At 44.0% G+C, this 20484-nt stretch overlaps 1 protein-coding gene across 1 annotated transcript in view; it reads right to left on the bottom strand.

Moving 5' to 3' along the window:
• The window catches only part of frmpd3 (FERM and PDZ domain containing 3), a 252699-nt gene that overhangs the window by 189966 nt on the left and 42249 nt on the right, over nucleotides 1-20484 (bottom strand). The window lies entirely within an intron of this gene.

Genomic DNA, 20484 nt, shown 5'->3' with positions numbered 1-20484 from the left:
GGGTTGCGGTCGGGATTCGGTTTTTTTAACACTTTTAACCTCCCACCCGACCCCAACCCACCTGTTTTCTGGGGGTAAAATTCCCTCTAGTGTCCTTCTTTGCTGTAGTACACTTCAGCATAAGGGATCACCTTGGAGGACAAGTTTACAGATAGATAGATGATAAGAGCCAATTAATGCATGCATCCCATGTATTACGCTACATATAATACACCACACTTTGTGAGCTATCCTCTTCAGATAATAGATTTTGTGTGTAAAGCACTGTACTTTGTCAATAATTCTGTGCATTGCATACTACAGTATATAACCCTACAACTTATATCACATTCACATAATAGCACAACACTAAACTATTTTCCATTCACTTTTCTCCTGTTCTAAGTGCTGATGGAGGTAGCCTACATTTATAAATTCATGATATAACTCAGCCATCCTGAACTGAATATGGAATTGCCTTTGTTTTAACTGAAACCCACGAAATATAACTTGTAGCAACATCCAACACCAATGTCATCAAACTGACGATCTCCCTCCTTTTATAACCCAGATGCAGTCCCTTCACATTCTGTTCCCTTTTGATCCCAGCAGACTGAAAGACATTTCATGAATGTTCCATTGCTAACCAATCTTCACACTCTTGCTATCTTCCTAGCTAAGCTACAGCTATTGCTTTCTCCAAGGTCACTTTTACTGTGCAGGGGTGTCAGTTGAATGAGGATGCCACAGACCTACAGTACAGTATTACTAAACCTGACTGAGGTAAGCTAATTTAAAGAGCAAGTATATTCTTTTCAATAACGATAAAATCCTAAATGAAGGAAAAAAGGAACACAAGGGATAACTTAGCGATACAATGTAGTATTAAAAGTGTTTACTTTTTTTCCTTCAACTTTCCCCCCATTTTCTCCCTTTACCTGTTTGTTCTTTGAGGGAATGGTTCAAAGTGCCGCAGTACAGCGGGACCTGGGGGTACTTGTGCATGAAACACAAAAGGATAGTATGCAGGTGCAGCAAGTGATCATGAAGGCCAATGGAATCTTGGCCTTTATTGCAAAGGGGATGGATTATAAAAGCAGGGAAGTCTTGCTACAGTTATACAGGATATTGGTGAGGTCACACCTGGAATACTGCATGCAGTTTTGGTTTCCATATTTACGAAAGGATATACTTGCTTTGGAGGCAGTTCAGAGAAGGTTCACGAGGGGGTTGACTTATGAGGAAAGGTTGAGTAGGTTGGGCCTCTACACATTGGAATTCAGAAGAATGAGAGGTGATCTTATCGAAACTTATAAGATTATGAGGGAGCTTGACAAGGTGGATGCAGAGAGGATGTTTCCACTGATGGGGGAGACTAGAACTAGAGAGCATGAGCTTAGAGTTAGGGGCCGCCCATTTAAAACTGAGATGAGGAGAAATTTCTTCTCTCAGAGGGTTCTAAATCTGTGGAATTTGCTGCCTCAGAGAGCTGTGGAAGCTGGGTCATTGAATAAATTTAAGACAGAAATAGACAGTTTCTTAAATGATAAGGGGATAAGGGGTTATGGGGAGCAGGCAGGGAAGTGGACCTGAGTCCATGATCGGATCAGCCATGATCGTATTAACTGGTGGAGCAGGCTTGAGGGCCGTATGGCCTACTCCTGCTCTTATTTCTTATGTTCTTATGTTGACCGCAAGAGACCTACGTTTGTCTTCACTAATATTTTTCTCTTCATGTATCCATAGAAGCTTTTGCAGTCAGTTTTTATGTTCCCAGCAAGCTTCCTCTCATACTCTATTTTCCCCCTCCTAATTAAACCCTTCGTTCTCCTCTGCTGAATTCTAAATTTCTCCCAGTCCTCGGGTTTGCTGCTTTTTCTGACCAATTTATATGTCTCTTCCTTGGATTTAACACTATCCTTAATTTCCCTTGTTAGCCTCGGTTGAGCCACCTTCCCTGTTTTAATTTTACTCCAGGCAGGGATGTACAATTGTTGAAGTTCATCGATGCGATCTTTAAATGTTTGCCATTGCCTATCCACCGTCAACCCTTTAAGTATCATTCGCCAGTCTATTCAAGCCAATTCACGTCTCATACCATCAAAGTTACCTTTCCTTAAGTTCAGGACCCTAGTCTCTGAATTAAATGTGTCATTCTCCATCTTAATAAAGAATTCTACCATATTATGGTCACTCTTCCCCAAGAGGTCTCGCACAACAAGATTGCTAATTAATCCTTTCTCATTACACATCACCCAGTCTAGGATGGCCAGTCCTCTAGTTGGTTCCTCAACATATTGGTCCAGAAAACCATCCTTAATACATTCCAGGAAATCCTCCTCCACCGTATTGGGTTAGCCCAATCTATATGTAGATTAAAGTCGCCCATGATAACTGCTGTATCTTTATTGCAGCATCCCTAATTTCTTGTTTGATGCTGTCCCCAACCTCACTACTACTGTTTGGTGGTCTGTGCACAGCTCCCACTAGTGTTTTCTGCCCTTTGGTATTCCGCAGCTCTACCCATACAGATTCCACATCATCCAAGTTAATGTCCTTCCTTACTATTGCGTTAATTTCCTCTTTAACCAGCAATGCTACCCCACCTCCTTTTCCTTTCTGTCCATCCTTCCTGAATGTTGAATACCCCTGGATGTTGAGTTCCCAGCCTTGGTCACCCTGGAGCCATATCTCTGTGATGCAATTATATCATATTTGTTAATTGCTGCCTGTGCAGTTAATTTGTCCACCTTATTATGAATACTCCTCGCATTGAGGCACAGGGTCTTCAGGCTTGGCTTTTTAACACACTTTGCCCCTTTAGAATTTTGCTGTATCTATCGACTCTGGATCAGTTCCTATGGACTGGAGGGTAGTTAATGTAACATCACTTTTAAAAAGAGGAGGGAGAGAGAAAACGGGTAATTATAGACCGGTTAGCCTGACATCACTAGTGGGGAAAATGTTGGAATCAATTATTAAAGATGAAATAGCAGCGCATTTGGAAAGCAGTGACAGGATCGGTCCAAGTCAGCATGGATTTATGAAAGGGAAATCATGCTTGATAAATCTTCGAGAATTTTTTGAGGATGTAACTAGTAGAGTGGACAAGGGAGAACCAGTGGATGTGGTGGATTTGGACTTTCAAAAGGCTTTTGACAAGGTCCCACACAAGAGATTGGTGTGCAAAATTAAAGCACATGGTATTGGGGGTAATGTACTGACGTGGATAGAGAACTGGTTGGCAGACAGGAAGCAGAAAGTCGGGATAAATGGGTCCTTTTTAGAATGGCAGGCAGTGACTCGTGGGGCCCCAGCTATTTACAATATACATTAATGATTTAGATGAAGGAATTGAGTGTAATATCTCCAAGTTTGCAGATGACATTAAGCTGGGTGGCGGTGTGAGCTGTGAGGAGGATGCTAAGAGGCTGCAGGGTGACTTGGACAGGTCAGGTAAGTGGGCAAATGCATGGCAGATGCAGTATAATGTGGATAAATGTGAGGTTATCCACTTTGGGGGCAAAAACACGAAGGCAGACTATTATCTGGCGGCAGATTAAAAAAAGGGGAGGTACAACGAGACCTGGGTGTCATGGTACATCAGTCATTGAAAGTTGGCATGCAGGTACAGCAGGCAGTGAAGAAGGCAAATGGTATGTTGGCCTTCATAGCTAGGGGATTTGAGTATAGGAGCAGGGAGGTCTTACTGCAGTTGTACAAGGCCTTGGCGAGGCCTCACCTGGAATATTGTGTTCCGTTTTGGTCTCCTAATCTGAGGAAGGACATTCTTGCTATTGAGGCAGTGTAGCAAAGGTTCACCAGATTGATTCCTGGGATGGCAGGACTGACATATGAGGAGAGATTGGATTGACTGGGCCTGTATTCTCTGGAGTTTAGAAGGATGATAGGGGATCTCATGGAAACATATAAAATTCTGACGGAACTGGACAGGTTAGATGCAGGAAGAATGTTCCCGATGTTGGGGAAGTCCAGAACCAGAGGTCACAGTCTAAGGATAAGGGATAAGCCATTTAGGACCGAGATGAGGAGAAACCTCTTCACCCAGAGAGTGGTGAACCTGTGGAATTCCCTACCGCAGAGAGTTGTTGACGCCAGTTCATTGGATATATTCAAGAGGGAGTTAGATATGGCCCTTACTGCTAAAGGGATCAAGGGGTATGGAGAGAAAGCAGGAAAGGGGTACTGAGGTGTATGATCAGCCATGATCTTATTGAATGGTGGTGCAGGCTCGAAGGGCCGAATGGCCTACTCCTGCACCCATTTTCTATGGTTCTATGTTTCAATGTTCTTATACTGAGTACATTTCAAAGGTGGTTGGCAGGCTTTCTGTATCTCACTCAAGAGCCATTCTTCAAGTGACAGCCTGGAGAGTACGCATTGGTGGAAAACCTGACTGTGATGGGCCATCAAAGCCTAGCCTGTTTCATTCTTCACGTGATATCTACACCTGCACCATTTCCAGCAGGTTTCACTAGATAGAAATAAGGAGCAGAAACCCTGGCTGATTTTTCTTCTCTGTAGAACAGGGACACTGAGAACTGTAGAGACAACTGCTGATCTTCTGATTCACCTCAGAACTTGCTGGAACTTGGGAGCTTCTAGTTCTTATGATTTAAAGGAACACTGAGCGCTACCGTTACCCATCAAGGGACCTTTATGAAAATGTCTTTTTAAAAATGGTATGACAGTGATTGTGAAAGAGTGTCTAAAATCAACAGGAAGAAAGTAATTAAAAATAAAATCAGATTTCTATTTTTTTTAAATTCACTCTCGGAATGTGGGTGTTACTAGCAAGGCCGACATTTATTGCCCATCCTGAGTGCCTTGCTGGGCCTTCTTCCTGAACTGCTGCAATTCTTTGTAGTAGTGTGATACAACTGTACCTTATTAGTCAAGTGGCTTGCTAGGCCACTTCATATAGAAGTTAAGCGTCAACCTCATTGGTGTGCGACAGGAGTCACAGTAAGTCCAGACCAGGTAACAACGACAGGTTTTCATCCCTAAAGGCCACTGGTGAACAAGTTGTGTTTTTATGACAATCCAACAGCTACATGGACACTTTTACTGATATCAGCTTTTTAAATAACTGAGTTCTTCAGCTACCATGGTGAGAATTGAAACCACCATGGTTTGGATTATTGGTCCAGTAACATAACCACTACATTACCGTGCTACCAATTCCACTAATTATTGCTGACTGCCCCCTTAAATTTGTTTATAAAAATACACTGCTTCGCAGCGACATCTCCAATCATTTCACTTCTGAAGGTCATTCACAGCCATCACACATCAATCCAAAAACTGTCTCTTATATCAGACAAGTGTCAGCACTGAGTGATAGGCTATCTGCTCTGGTATGATAACAACGACTTCTCATTATTTGATGTGTTGGGTTCTGTCTTTTGCAGTGAGTGTGGTGCTTTTTGTCTGAATCCATTTTTTTTGTTTAAAATTCCCCTGCTAGATTTGTTGCCTGCAGAAGTGACGGTTTAAAATTCAGAGCACTCTTTAGCAAAGAGACAGAGGAGACATTCAAGCTTTCTTACATTTCAACTCAAAAGAGACATTGAATAGGAAACAAACATCAGTTCCATACACATATAGAATGATTCTGTACATTTTCAAATGCATAATATAATCAAAGAAATATATTTAATTCAGCAAAATTTTGGGGTATATTTCCCTCTTTTCCAAGGAAAAGTGTTCTTATGTGATGATTACAATATTTAAATATCTGGGACCAAAAATGACAGGCAGCAGTCATTTCACTTCCAGTGAATTCATAATATCAAAAGCAATACCAGCAGAAAAGTGGAAATCACGGCCCACTTTTAATGCTGTTTTCACATTTTTCCAGCATCTAAATTGACATTTAATTGGTAAAACTGAGGCAGATACTTTATTTAATTGTGGAGTAATCAAAACTTAGTTGAATTAACCAACAAAGATTTTGCCTGACCTAATGCCCCTTCACACCTGACACAGCTCCTGATCCCAGCCCTCCTGACTGGACACATCTCCTGATCCCAGCCCTCCTGATGGACACATCTCCTGATCTCAGCCCTCCTGATGGACACATCTCTTGATCCCAGCGTTCTTGACTGGACACACCTCCTGATCCCAGCCCTCCTGATGGACACATCTCTTGATCCCAGCGTTCCTGATGGACACATCTCCTGATCCCAGCCCTCCTGATGGACACATCTCTTGATCCCAGCATTCCTGACTGGACACAGCTCCTGATCTCAGTGTTCCTGACCAGACACATTCTCTGATGGCACATTCAATTAAATCAACTTACAGCGGCAAGTGTGCTGCTTTTAACATATGGAGCCTTGATATGGGAAATTAAGATATAAGTGCCAGTATATTTTAACTGTAAGTTCAGTTGTTGAGGTCTAAGAGAACTTAATTCATTTGATTTGCATTGAAAAGTGCTGATACATGTTATGTCAGCTTCCATGTAGGGCAAAGCTTCTTCATATTAAGAGTGGTGCACTTGTGAGCTGTAAGTTAGTTTATTTAAGTTTGTAAACTGATAACGAGAGTCAGGTTGAGTGTGGAGGACTGACATTGAGAACTGCATCTGATGAGAGGTGCTGCCATTGAAAGTCAGGCTGGATGAAGACAGCTGACATCAAGTATTGGGTTGAGAGAGTGGGGCTGACATCAAAAGTGAGGTTGTGTGAGGAAGACTGACAGAAGCTGGGCCAGTTGAGGAAGGCTGACATTGGGAGTGCAAGTTAATACGGGTGATGAAGCAGCAATCCCTGCACCACAACAATCCAGCAATGATTATTTTTCAACAATAACTGTTATCTGCGAAGATCTTGTCCTTCTTTCATAAGTCTAATCACTGCTCTAAATGTAAGTTCAGGATATCTTTTATTTCAATCCTCTCTGCAAAATTGCAGGTTTCTGAATAAAGGCTTTCGCAGTCTTAACAAGCCTTCAATAAGCAGTTTTCTTTGTTTTTCTCTTGGCAAATCTCTTCACACATCTATCAGGTTGTCAGCAAAACTGAGACCCATATTAATAATAAAAGAAAACTCTATTAACGTTTTGATTACACCTTGGGGGAAAAGGGCCTTGTAATATTTTTCTATGTTATAGCACTACAAAATGCAACTTGTTGTTATTGTAACAACCATGGCCAAAGTTGCCACGCTTCAATAGCTTCAATAGTACATCTGAAGTGGCTTGGTGGCCACCTAATCACTGTATCATTATCCACAATGGCGCAATTACACAACCTATAATAAGAACATAAGAAATAGGAGCTGGAGTAGGCCATTTGGCCCTTCAAACCTGCTCTTCCATTAACAAGATTTTTTTTGGTCTCCTAACTTGAGGAAGGACATTCTTACTATTGAGGGAGTGCAGCGAAGGTTCACCAGACTGATTCCCGGGATGGCGGGATTGACATATCGAGAAAGACTGGATCAACTGGGCTTGTATTCACTGGAGTTCAGAAGAGTGAGAGGGGATCTCATAGAAACGTTTAAAATTCTGACGGGTTTAGACAGGTTAGGTGCAGGAAGAATGTTCCCAATGTTGGGGAAGTCCAGAACCAGGGGTCACAGTCTAAGGATAAGGGGTAAGCCATTTAGCACTGAGATGAGGAGAAACTTCTTCACCCAGAGAGTGGTGAACCTGTGGAATTCTCTACCACAGAAAGTTGTTGAGGCCAATTCACTAAATATATTCAAAAAGGAGTTAGATATAGTCCTTACTACTAGGGGGATCAAGGGGTATGGCGAGAAAGCAGGAATGGGGTACTGAAGTTGCATGTTCAGCCATGAACTCATTGAATGGCGGTGCAGGCTCGAAGGGCCGAATGGCCTGCTCTTGCACCTATTTTTCTATGTTTCTATGTTTCTAAGATCATGGCTGATCTACAACCTCAACGCCACATCCACATATCTCTGGATTCCCTTGGTTCCTGAAAATGTATCGACCTCTGTCTTGAATATAGTCAATGACTGAGGATCCACAGCCCTCTGGAGTAGAGATTTCCAAAGATTCACAACCCTTCGAGTGAAGAAATTTCTCCTCGTCTCAGTCCTAAATGGCCTACCCCTTATTCTGAGACTGTGAGCCCGTGTTCTAGATTCCCCAGCCAGGGGAAACATCTTCTCAGCATTAACCCTGTCAAGCCCCTTAAGAATTTTATATGTTTCATAAGATTATATAGTATTACACGGGATATACAGCACAGAAACTGGCCATTCGACCCAACCAGTTCATGTCGGCGTTTATGCTCCACTTGAGCCTCCTCCCGTCTTTCCTCATCTAAATCTATCGACATAATCCTCTATTCCCTTCTCCCTCACATGCTTGTCTAGCCTCCCCTTAAATGCATCTATACTATTCGCTTCAACCACTCCCTGAGGCAGTGAGTTCCAGATTCTCACCACTCTTTGGATAAAGAAGTTTCTTCTGAATTCCCTATTGGATTTCTTGGTGACTATCTTAGATTGATGGCCTCTAGTTTTGCTCTTCCCCACAAGTGGAAACATTCTCTCTGTATCCACTCTATCAAAACCTTTCATAATTTTAAAGACCTCTATTACTTAAGAACATAAGAACATAAGAAATAGGAGTAGGAGTAGGCCATTTGGCCCTTCGAGCCTGCTCCGCCATTTAATAAGATCATGGCTGATCAGATCTTGGGCTCAGCTCTACTTCCCTGCCTACTCCCCATAACCCGTCACTCCTTTATCGCTCAAAAATCTGTTTATCTCCACCTTAAGTATATTCAATGACCCAGCCTCCACAGCTCTCTGGGGTAGAGAATTCCACTGATTTACAATCCTCTGAGAGAAGAAATTCTTCCTCATCTCAGTTTTAAATGGGCGATCCCTTATTCTGAAACGATGCCCCCTAGTTCTAGTTTCCCCCACAAGGGAAAACATCCTTTCTGCATCCACCTTGTCAAGCACCCTCAGTATCTTATATATTTCAATAAGATCACCTCTCATTCTTCTAAACTCCAATGAGTATAGGCCCAACCTACTCAAGGTTAGTAAAGACAAACGTAGGTCCCCTGCAGTCAGAATCAGGGGAAGTCATAACGGAGAACAAAGAAATAGCAGACCAATTGAACAAGTACTTTGGTTCGGTATTCACTAAGGAGGACACAAACAACCTTCCGGATATAAAAGGGGTCAGAGGGTCGCGTAAGAAGGAGGAACTGAGGGAAATCCTTATTAGTCGGGAAATTGTGTTGGGGAAATTGATGGGATTGAAGGCCGATAAGTCCCCAGGGCCTGATGGTCTGCATCCCAGAGTAGTTAAGGAGGTAGCCTTGGAAATAGCGGATGCATTGACAGTCATTTTCCAACATTCCATAGATTCTGGATCAGTTCCTATGGAGTGGAGGGTAGCCAATGTAACCCCACTTTTTAAAAAAGGAGGAAGAAAGAAAACAGGGAATTATAGACCGGTCAGCCTGACATCGGTAGTGGGTAAAATGATAGAATCAATTGTTAAGGATGTCATAGCAGCACATTTGGAAAGAGGTGACATGATAGGTCCAAGTCAGCATGGATTTGTGAAAGGGAAATCATGCTTGACAAATCTTCTGGAATTTTTTGAGGATGTTTCCGGTAGACTGGACAAGGGAGAACCAGTTGATGTGGACTTTCAGAAGGCATTTGACAAGGTCCCACACAAGAGATTAATGTGCAAAGTTAAAGCTCATGGGATTGGGGGTAGTGTGCTGACGTGGATTGAGAACTGGTTGGCAGACAGGAAGCAAAGAGTAGGAGTAAATGGTGACTTTTCAGAATGGCAGGCAGTGACTAGTGGGGTACCGCAAGGTTCTGTGCTGGGGCCCCAGCTGTTTACATTGTACATTAATGAGTTAGATGAGGGGATTAAATGTAGTATCTCCAAATTTGCGGATGACACTAAGTTGGGTGGCAGTGTGAGCTGCGAGGAGGATGCTCTGAGGCTGCAGAGTGACTTGGATAGGTTAGATGAGTGAGCAAATGCATGGCAGATGAAGTATAGTGTGGATAAATGTGAGGTTATCCACTTTGGTGGTAAAAACAGAGAGACAGACTATTATCTGAATGGTGACAGATTAGGAAAAGGGGAGGTGCAATGAAACCTGGGTGTCATGGTACATCAGTCATTGAAGGTTGGCATGCAGGTACAGCAGGCGGTTAAGAAAGCAAATGGCATGTTGGCCTTCATAGCGAGGGGATTTGAGTACAGGGGCAGGGAGGTGTTGCTACAGTTGTACAGAGCCTTGGTGAGGCCACACCTGGAGTATCATGTACAGTTTTGGCCTCCTAACTTGAGGAAGGACATTCTTGCTATTGAGAGAGTGCAGCAAAGGTTCATCAGACTGATTCCTGGGATGGCTTAACTGACATATCAAGAAAGACTAGATCAACTGGGCTTGTATTCACTGGAGTTCAGAGGAATGAGAGGGTATCTCATAGAAACGTTTAAAATTCTGACGGGTTTCGACAGGTTAGATGCAGGAAGAATGCTCCCAATGTTGGGGAAGTCCAGAACCAGGGGTCACAGTCTAAGGATAAGGGCTAAGCCATTTAGGACCGAGATGAGGAGAAACTTCTTCACCTAGAGAGTGGTGAATCTGTGGAATTCTCTACCACAGAAAGTTGTTGAGGCCAATTCACTAAATATATTCAAAAAGGAGTTAGATGTAGTCCTTACTACTAGGGGGATCAAGGGGTATGGTGAGAAAGCAGGAATGGGGTACTGAAGTTGCATGTTCAGTCATGAACTCATTGAATGGCGGTGCAGGCTAGAAGGGCCGAATGGCCTACTCCTGCACCTATTTTCTATGTTTCTATGTAACATTTCTTCATAATTCAACCCCTTCATCTCAGGAATCAACCGAGTGAACCTCCTCTGAACTGCCTCCAATGCATGTATATCCCTCCTAAAATAAGGAGACCAAAACTGTACGCAGTACTCTAGGTGTGGCCTCACCAATACCCAGCTTTTATACTCCATTCCTTTGCAATAAAGGCCAACATTCCATTTGCCTTACTGATTACTTGCTGTACCTGCATACTAACGTTTTGTGTTTCATGCACAAGGACCCCCAGGTCCCTCTGTACTGCACCATTTTGTAATTTCTCTCCATTTAAATAATAATTTGTTTTTTTATTTTTCCTGCCAAAGTGGATAACCTCACACTTTCCCACATTATGCTCCATCTGCCAAATGTTTGTCCACTCACTTAGCCTGTCTTTGGGCCCAAGTTTCCCTAAAGAATAAAAATGGCGTTAACTTACCTGGATATCCGTTTTTCTTTGGCCCCTCAGTGCTGAAAATAAAAATACATAGTTTCCTCACCATATGCGCACCCTCTGGTACTGGCGCTACCCGTACCAACTCGACAGGGCGGAGCCTCCAATGTGCGCTGAAACTGCACAACACATGCGATGAAAAACATTTTTAACTCGCTGTGCATGCGCATTGCACATGCGCACAAAAAAAGACCCTTTTGCACATGCGCAGTAGAAAGTATAAAGAAAACAGCACGTGTGGGGTCTGTGTGGATCACCATTGAGAATCCATGGTGTCAGAGGTTAATTCGCAGATAGGAAATACAGCTTCGTTCACGAGATGGCTGCAATGGAAGGGCGCAGAGAAGGTCAAAGGGCCAGGGGTGGAGAAAGGGAAATCGTAAGGACGAAGAGGTTTTGTGTAGAAGAAATTGTGTAGAATAAAGAGTAGATGGGGTGTTCTTGAGAACAAGGGGAGCTGCAGTAAAAATAAGCTGAAACCGTCTGCACTCGCAAAAGTTTGGGACCAGGTCACAGTCGAGTTCAATGGAATGTTCATGACCCCAAGAACTGGTGTGCAGCTGAAAAAGAAGTGTCGGGACCTCGGACAAGCAGTGACTGTAAGTAATACGTTAAACTTACATTTATTTGGGCTTTAAAATATATGTATATTTATGCGCTGCAATAACATCTGTAAATGTGATCCATGTGCGTGTGTGTGCGCGCGTATGTTCAGAAAGACCCTCTCTTAAAAAGTTCCATTTGCATCTTTGCAGAAGATGGTGTCACAGATCAAACGAGAACAGTTACAAACTGGAGGAGGTCCGCCAAGTCGGCTGCCACTAACAGCCGTGGAACAGAGGATAGCATCAATGATTAAATGTCACAGGAGAAGACCAACAATCAATTCGGAAGCTGGGCCCAGTTTTCCATTAGACGGTACGCCCTGCAAATTGCATAGTCTGGGTTGGCTAAATGTTATGTCAGCATGTGCTTCCTACGCTTCTCCTTCCTCAATACTACTAACCAAGCATCTATCTTTTGTTTCGCAGAGGTTGAGCATCAGGAGGAGACAGAAGGTGCACCTGAAGTTGAAGGAGAGAATGTTCAAGAAAACACCTCGCCAGATAGTGATGGGCAGCAAGAAGTCATAGGCGACGAGACGGTTACCCTGGATTTGGAGGTCCTGAACCCCTCGAGAATTCCAAGCCCTTTCATGAGTGAATCAAGCGAGAGGACTTTTCTAGGTGTGACGTCTGAGGCTGTGGGTACAAGTGTGTCATAGCAAGCCACACCTGCGAGACGTCATAGGAGGGCGAATGCTAGGCCTGATGCAGAAACACTGGATTCGGAGAACATAGGGCATCTTGTGGGGATCAGCGGGGAGAACATCCAACAATCCCAATTGCTGCTGGAAGCCTTTGGTGGGGTGAGGACAGTGTTGGGGGGACTGTCATTACAGGTTGAAAGACTTTCAGGACGGTTGAACGAGGTAGTATCGGCAATAGGGGGGCTCACCCAGCTGTCCTTAATGCGAGGAGCACTTCCCATTGAACATCAAATTCAAGGATTGATCCTGAGGATGAGGTTGATTATAACGCGGAACCCGGGCAGTCCACTATGACACATTTTGGCTCTATCCCTGTTGTAGAACAGCATCAAGAAACGTTGCGCCGGAAAAGAAACATAGAAACATAGAAACATAGAAACATAGAAACATAGAAAATAGGTGCAGGAGTAGGCCATTTGGCCCTTCTAGCCTGCACCGCCATTCAATGAGTTCATGGCTGAACATGCAACTTCAGTACCCCCTTCCTGCTTTCTCGCCATACCCCTTGATCCCCCTAGTAGTAAGGACTTCATCTAACTCCCTTTTGAATATATTTGATGAATTGGCCTCAACAACTTTCTGTGGTAGAGAATTCCACAGGTTCACCACTCTCTGGGTGAAGAAGTTTCTCCTCATCTCGGTCCTAAATGGCTTAGCCCTTATCCTTAGACTGTGACCCCTGGTTCTGGACTTCCCCAACATTGGGAACATTCTTCCTGCATCTAACCTGTCTAAACCCGTCAGAATTTTAAACGTTTCTATGAGGTCCCCTTTCATTCTTCTGAACTCCAGTGAATACAAGCCCAGTTGATCCAGTCTTTCTTGATAGGTCAGCCCCACCATCCCGAGAATCTGGTGAACCTTCGCTGCACTCCCTCAATAGCAAGAAAGTCCTTCCTCAAGTTAGGAGACCAAAACTGTACACAATACTCCAGGTGTGGCCTCACCAAGGCCCTGTACAACTGTAGTAACACCTCCCTGTCCCTGTACTCAAATCCCCTCGCTATGAAGGCCAACATGCCATTTGCTTTCTTAACCGCCTGCTGTACCTGCATGCCAACCTTCAATGACTGATGTACCATGACACCCAGGTCTCGTTGCACCTCCCCTTTTCCTAATCTGTCACCATTCAGATTATAGTCTGTCTCTCTGTTTTTACCACCAAAGTGGATAATCTCACATTTATCCACATTATACTTCATCTGCCAAGCATTTGCCCACTCACCTAACCTATCCAAGTCACTCTGCAGCCTCATAGCATCCTCCTCGCAGCTCCCACTGCCACCCAACTTAGTGTCATCCGCAAATTTGGAGACACTACATTTAATCCCCTCATCTAAATCATTAATTACACCTGGGGGTATGGGGGGGTGCAAGGAAGCAGAAGTCTGAAACTATGGGCAAGCGCAGGGTTAGCAACATCTACTGGGGCAGGATTGGTGCACAGTGCTAAGGAAGAGGATAGATGTCTTGTTTGTTTTTTGGTTGCTTTAGTTGATTTTTCTTTGTAAAGTTTGCCATTGTTTTGAAAAAAGTTTTTAAAGTTATGAAGGTTTAAACATAAGTAAAGTCAAGCTATTTACAACTGTGCTGTACAAATGTTTAATAAACATTTTAATTTTGGGCTTTTAACCTGACTCCTGCACTTCATTTTTTAATGCTGCACTAATAAATATTACAGGATAACCAAAGGATAGACTCAAAATGTAAAATGGCCTCACCCCTTGCAACCTATTGGTTTATATGATACAGGGGCAGGTTCCAGTACTAAGGTGTTCATGGATCCTACCTTGTTCTGGGTCAGTGATCCATGCCAGTACGGATTCTCTAACTGCAGGTAAGGGTTTTTCCTATGGTGCTTCTAGGGTCTCTGCATCGGTTTTAAACATTTTGTTGGTGGGGAAAGTTTGCCTTGTGTAAAGAAATGGTGCAGAACCTTCTTTTACAGGTACTCCAGCGCCAGAATGTTTGGCGCTAAATATTCTGGCGCTGGTAATAGACGCCGGCGCCCCAACATTGGGGAATCTTTGGACTGAGCTTTGGCGCTAAAATATTCACTGGGCGCCGAAAAAACGACACCCAGTGATGGGCAAAATTGGGGCCTATATCTCTTTGCAGATTTTTTATGTCCTCCTCACAATTTGCTTTCCCACCTATCTTTGTATTATCAGCAAACTTGACTACATTTCACGCAGTCCCTTCATCCAAGTCATTAATATAGATTGTAAATAGTTGAGGTCCCAGCTCTGATCCCTGTGCCAACTGGAAAATAACCCATTTATCCTGACACTCTGTTTTCTGTTAGTTAGCCAATCTGCTATCCATGCTAATATATTACCCCCAACCCCGTGAGCTTTTATCTTGTGCAGTAACCTTTTATGTGGCATCTTATCGAATGCCGTCTGGAAATCCAAATAGACCACATCCACTGGTTCCCCCTTATTCACCCTGTTCATTACATCCTCAAAGAACTCCAGCAAATTTATCAAACATGATTTCCCTTTCATAAAACCATGCTGACTCTGCTTGAATGTATTATGCTTTTCTAAATGTCCTGCTAATTCCTTAATATGGACTCCAGCATTTTCCCAACGACAGATGTTAGGCTAACTGGTCTATAGATTCCTGCTTTCTGTCTGCCTCCTTTTTTAAATAGGAACGTTACATTTTGCGGTTTTCCAATCCACTGGGAACTTTCCAGAATCCAGGGAATTTTGGTACATTACAACTAGTGCATCCACTATCTCTGCAGCCACTTCTTTTAAGACCCTGGAATGCAGGCCATCAGGTCCAGGGGACTTGTCCACCTTTACTCCCATTATTTTACTGATTACTTTTTCTTTAGTGCTAGTGATTTTTTAAAGTTCCTCCCTCCCTATAGCCCCTTGCTTATCCATTATTGGGATGTTTTTAGTATCTTCTACCGATACAAAATATTTGTTTAATGTCTCTGCCATTTCCCTGTTCCCCATTATTACTTCCCTGGTCTCATCCTCCAAGGGACCAACATTTATTTTAGCTACTCTCTTCCTTTTTATATACCTGCAGAAACTCTTACTATCTGTTTTTATATTGCTTGCTAGTTTACTCTCATAATTTATCTTCCCTTTCTTTGGACTCAATTTTCCCCAATGCATTTTTTTGGCGTATTGCCAGAGTTATGCCCATTTTTCTTGGCCCCAACTACTCCAAAAAAAAGTAGCCAGTTTCCCCGTTCTACTTTTTGAAATTGGCGCTGTGCAGCCTGTTGTGTAACCTTGGGGGCTGGGGCCTAATGGTTGCGCCGAAAAAATGATGCTGCCCCTTCTATGCATGTGCGCAAAAAGAAAATGACCTTTTTGCAAGTTAGGAGACCAAAACTGTACACAATACTCCAGGTGTGGCCTCACCAAGGCCCTGTACAACTGTAGCAACACCTCCCTGCCCCTGTACTCAAATCCCCTCGCTATGAAGGCCAACATGCCATTTGCTTTCTTAACCGCCTGCTGTACCTGCATGCCAACCTTCAATGACTGATGTACCATGACACCCAGGTCTCGTTGCACCTCCCCTTTTCCTAATCTGTCACCATTCAGATAATAGTCTGTCTCTCTGTTTTTACCACCAAAGTGGATAACCTCACATTTATCCACATTATACTTCATCTGCCATGCATTTGCCCACTCACCTAACCTATCCAAGTCACTCTGCAGCCTCATAGCATCCTCCTCGCAGCTCACACTGCCACCCAACTTAGTGTCATCCGCAAATTTGGAGATACTACATTTAATCCCCTCGTCTAAATCATTAATGTACAGTGTAAACAGCTGGGGCCCCAGCACAGAACCTTGCGGTATCCCACTAGTCACTGCCTGCCATTCTGCCAAATCATCCTTGTAAATCTTCTTTGCACCCTCTCCAGTGTCTCTATATCCTTTTTATAATATGCCAACCAGAACTGTACGCAGTACTCTAAGTGTGGTCTAACCAAGGTTCGATACAGGTTTATCATAACCTCCCTACTTTTCAATTCTATACCTCAAGAAATAGACCCTAGTGCTTGGTTTGGTTTGTTTTATGGCCTTGCTAACCTGTGTCGTAACTTTTAGTGATTTGTGTATTTGTACTCCGAGATCCCTTTATCCCACCTAGACTCTCACCCTCCAAGTAATAAGTGACCTCCCTATTCTTCCTACCAAAATGTAATATCTCACATTTATCTGTGTTGAACTTCGTTTGCCAATTATATGCCCATTCTGTAAGTTTATTAATGTCCTCCTGTAATTTGTTCCAGTCCTCCTCAGTATTGACTATCCCCCCCAATTTAGTGTCATCCACAAAAATTGTGTTTTTGATTCCAAAGTCTAAATCGTTAATATAAATTGTGAACAACAGTGGTCCCAGCACTGATCCTTGTGGAACACCACTATCCACCTTCTGCCAATCCGAGATCCCTTTATCCCTACTCTCTGCTTTCTGTCCCGAAGCTAGCTATCCATTCTGCTACTTGTCCCCTCTGCATTCTCTGACCTTGTTCATCAGTCTATTATGGGGTACCTTATCGAAGGTCTTTTGAAAATCTAGATAAATTACATCTACTGCATTACCATTGTCTACTCTCTCTGTTACCTCTTCAAAAAATTCAATGAGGTTGGTCAAGCAAGACTTTTCCTTTTGGAATCCATGCTGACTATTCGTTATTATATTTTTGGTTTCTAGACGTTCTTCTATTTTCTCCTTTAGTTGCGGGTCCCAGTGGCAGTGGTGGAATGCAGGTTGGAACACCCAGGGCCCCACCGTCCCAGCCTGTGCCTCGCACTGGACGGGTGCCGCTAGGCAGACCCACGGCGAGGGGAAGGAGAAGCTGACCAGTCTCTCCTGAGATGCAGCCTTCATCAGATGTACATCAGGTTATGCCATTGGGCGAGGAGACCAATGCCCTTACCCAATCACTCGTGGCCACCGTCAGTGGGGTGCATGATGAGGTTGCGACACTGTCGGGAGAAATATCAGCACTGAGACGGGAACTGAGGACGGACATGTCAGAGGGAGTGCAAATGATGGCAGAGGCCATGAAGGAACTAGCTGCTGCAATAAGGGCACAAAGGCCTGACAATCAAATGCCACTCCCACTGCAATCCCCACACCAGCCTCTGTTGAGACCCAAGCTGGGCCCCCAGCCCCCCCCCCCCACCACCATCACTGCCGCTATGAGGAAGTGCACATTCCCCGATATGTGGGTGAGTAATGGGTGCAGCCTTTCTTTGCTGTTGTTCTTGTTGTTGTTCTTGTTGTTGTGGAAGTGCATTGTAAAGTTTCCAACAAAAGATTTTTTGCATTAAAACTGAATCGTGTTCCATTATCACCACACAACATTTAGGAACAACAATAAAAAAAACATCCCTCACCCCTACAGTCATGCGTGCCTGCCATCCCTAGCCCTGGCCGAAGGGCTAGCAGGTACATTCTGCCGTCGGCAAGGCAGGACTGCTCTATTTTCAGGAGCTGAATTATCTTTCATTTATTTTTGATGATGTCGTGAAGATGTTGTGCTGATGCTGTGAAGGTGTTTAGTGGTTTAGAATCCCCTAACTCACCTTCGCCCCCCCCCCCGCTCCCCTCCCCTATCTCTGGCTATCTATGCTGATTTTTTAAATGTAGGTAAGGTTTATCTGTGCCTACAAAAGTGGTCACATACACTGACCTAAGTTAATTTGGAGTAACTTTTAGTTGGCCAAATTTGCTTCTCTGGCCAAAACAGGCGTAAGTGGCTGGTCACGCTCCATTTTGGAGAAAAGAAACGAAACTAAAAAAAAAACCTAACTAACTGACCTACACTGGAGCAAGTTAAATGGGGAAATTTGCGATTTTTAAGTTACTCCAAAAAAAGCTACTTGCTCCAAAAAAAAGCGGCGCAACTTCTGGGGAAATTTGAGCCTATTAGGCCTAGTCTACTCAATTTCTCCTTAGAGGGCACTCCCCTCATCCCAGGAACCAGGCTAGTCTTCTTCTTCAGTAAGGTAGGAGCAAAGCAAATCAAACGTCAATATCCAAGTTGGATATCCAGGTCAAAGCTCAGATTAGGAGTTCCACAGTCGCATTATGGGAAGGCTTGAATCTTCTACCAATGGAAAAGGTGGCAGCATCTACCATGACCAGTTCTGAGGCAGTTGATAGTTGACATCTGTTTGCGAGGAAGGTTTCATACTTCAGATTGTACTGCTGGGTCCTCTATAATGAACCCGTTCCGTATGTTGCAGTTCTTTCAAGCATTTCGCCTTCGGCATCAAGGCTGAGGGGAGATCGCTGAAGGGCTTCGGTGATAGTCCAAAATGGCCTTCTGGATTTGAGACGGGTTGGTGGTAGGTTGTTCAAGCCGGCCTGGATCAGCATGTCTTTGTTGGTGTAGCGATTGTACTCTCTGGAGACTGCATATTCGCGGAGTGTGTGTGGTAGTGCGCTGCTTGCAATCACGGGGAGCCAAGGTGATGGTGTCGATAAAAGCGTACTGGTGATAAATCTCATAGTAGAGTTCAGCTGGACACCAATGGGTTTGACATGTGGACTTGATAGCCATGCTGGAGAGGAGTACTCCGCTGTAGAGTACACCAGGGTGAGTGCTCCCCACGTGGATCCGACGCGTTTCTGGATCAAGTTGACCCTACTCTTTAGTTTCTTCCTAAGTTTCTGGAGATGTTGTCTATATGACAGGGTGTGATCAAGTGTGACTCCTAAATAGAAGGGTTTTTCGGCATGGTTTACCTCTGCGCTGCAGAAGGAGCCTTTCAAAGCTTGGTTTGCTTGATGGGTGATGAGATGGAATGTCGAAGTGACGGTCTTTTGCGGGTTGGGCCATAGTCGCCATCAGCGAAAGTAGGTCTCCATCCTCTATAAATCACTGGTCAGGGTCTCTTTGGTGATGGACAGATTTGTGTTTTGCGTGGCCAAGGCAATGTCATCAGCGTATATGAACTTGTGCGACTCTATTTCGGGCAGTTCACTGGTGTAAACGTTGAATAACATGGGTGCCAGGAGAGAACCCTGTGAGAGTCCATTGTTCAATGTCCTATACCTGCTCTTCTGGGTGCCAGAGTACACACGGAAGCGTCGTTAGCTAGGCATGGTGTTGAGAAGATGGATCGTTATTCTGCAGGGTAAAATGGTGGAGAGCTTGAAAAGCCGTCCGTGCTTCCATACTGTGTCATACGCCGCTGACAGGTCCACGAGTCCTACGGCTATGAGCTGTCGCTGGAAGCCTGCTGCGATGTGCGTTGTTAAAGCTACCACTTGGGTGCAGCAATTACGGCCGCTCCGGAAGCCCGCTTGCTCCTTAGGGATGGTTGGCTCGATGATGGGGGCTAATCTGTGGAGTAGTAGCCTCTCCAGCACTTTATAACAAGTGCAAAATAAGGAGATCGGGCGATAGCTGGAGGCTTCACAAGCATTCTTCCCCTGCTTCAAGAGGGCAAATATTTTAGTCTCCTTCCAAATAGGTGGAATTTTATCAGTTGTCAATACCTCAGAGAAGAAGGAGGTAAACCATCTCTTTGCTTTGGGTCCCAGTGTTTTTATGAATTCTGGATAAACAACCAGCTGGACCAGCAGCTTTTCCAGATGTGGTTGTCGACAGGGCTGTGTTTAGTTCGTCCAAAGTGAATGGATCAAACATCGTTGATGATCTTGGTGTTGCTGTCAAGTTTGTCGAAAGCTGCCGCTTCATCTGTTGACGAAATTCTTTGTCCACCTTTGATGTTTATATCAAGTGTACCAGTTTAGTGAACCTTCCTTGCACTCCCTCCAGGCAAGTACGCCTTTGCTAAGGTAAGGAGACTAGATCTGCACAGTACTCCAGATGTGGCCTCACCATTGCCCTGTATAATTGTAGTAAGACTTCTTTACTCT

Source organism: Pristiophorus japonicus, chromosome 6 (assembly GCF_044704955.1).
Source record: "Pristiophorus japonicus isolate sPriJap1 chromosome 6, sPriJap1.hap1, whole genome shotgun sequence".
Taxonomy (NCBI): domain Eukaryota; kingdom Metazoa; phylum Chordata; class Chondrichthyes; family Pristiophoridae; genus Pristiophorus; species Pristiophorus japonicus.
The sequence above is the reverse complement of the archived record's forward strand: the minus strand, read 5'-3'. Positions and strand labels throughout refer to the sequence as shown.